Source organism: Pygoscelis adeliae, unplaced genomic scaffold (assembly GCF_000699105.1).
Source record: "Pygoscelis adeliae isolate BGI_AS28 unplaced genomic scaffold, ASM69910v1 Scaffold199, whole genome shotgun sequence".
Classification (NCBI taxonomy): Eukaryota; Metazoa; Chordata; class Aves; order Sphenisciformes; family Spheniscidae; genus Pygoscelis; species Pygoscelis adeliae.
The window spans coordinates 743,461-744,343 of NW_008825495.1; the positions used below are offsets into that span (position 1 = coordinate 743,461).

The 883-nt window shown below is 52.0% G+C and overlaps 1 protein-coding gene across 1 annotated transcript in view; it reads left to right on the forward strand.

Annotated features, from left to right (window-relative positions):
- The window catches only part of LOC103923068 (chromosome unknown open reading frame, human C14orf105), an 11,775-nt gene that overhangs the window by 10,008 nt on the left and 884 nt on the right, over positions 1–883 (forward strand). The window lies entirely within an intron of this gene.

Here is an 883-nt window from a genome sequence, read left to right on the forward strand (position 1 = left end):
CTGGCAAAATATACCAGGGCACATGGTGCAAACAACCAGCTCAAACCTTCAGCTGGGGCCAAGCAGGGTGGGCTTCAGAAGAGCTCTTCTACTGCACCAGGTTGGTTACATCTCAAATTTTTCTGCTCTGGAGAAAGGAAGCGTGATGTTCCCTTGCAGTAAAAGGGAAACCTGGATGATTTGAGATAGGTGGTTATTTTCAGGGACCTCGTGAGACTGTTTTTTGGGAGAACAGTCAGCCTCGTCTCTCCTCCTTGACATGCATGAAGGACTGAAGGAGGGTACCCACATACATTTTGGGGCGTTGAACCTTGCAGTAAGTCTTCTCTGGCAGAGCACCCTTGGGCACGTTGGGAAGCTGGAACTGGGCTCAGCAGGAGAAAGAAATGGAGAATGAGCTGCTTGGGCAACAGCTGCCAGAGATTTGCTCCTGGCTTCATCATTGCATAGTCCACCAATACGTTGCATTCATATGCACAGTGTAGCCTCTGGACTCCTGCCATTCTTAAATGACCGTGGGGTAAACGTTACCGTCACTGAGGTTACTCCCTTTTTAGGTTTAGTTTTATATGGAAACCGCTTCCCGCTGCCCAGAGCCAGGCAATTTCCATCGCAGATTTGCATCCCTCTGGGTGATGTGTAATTAAGGTGAGATGCTCCCGGTTAGACGATTTCCAGCCGTGGCTCCGTGTTACTTTCAATGTCTGACGGGAACAGTCATCAGGTGAAAATTAATTTAACGGCGACAGATCTCAGCCCCGCTTGGGCACGTCTCCCTGCCGCAGCGCAGGAGGGAGCACGGCACAGTCCGCGTGCCAGCGACGCCAGCAAACACTGAGCAGGGGCTTTTCATTCCCCCGCACGCCTCGAGGGTGGGCGAGCA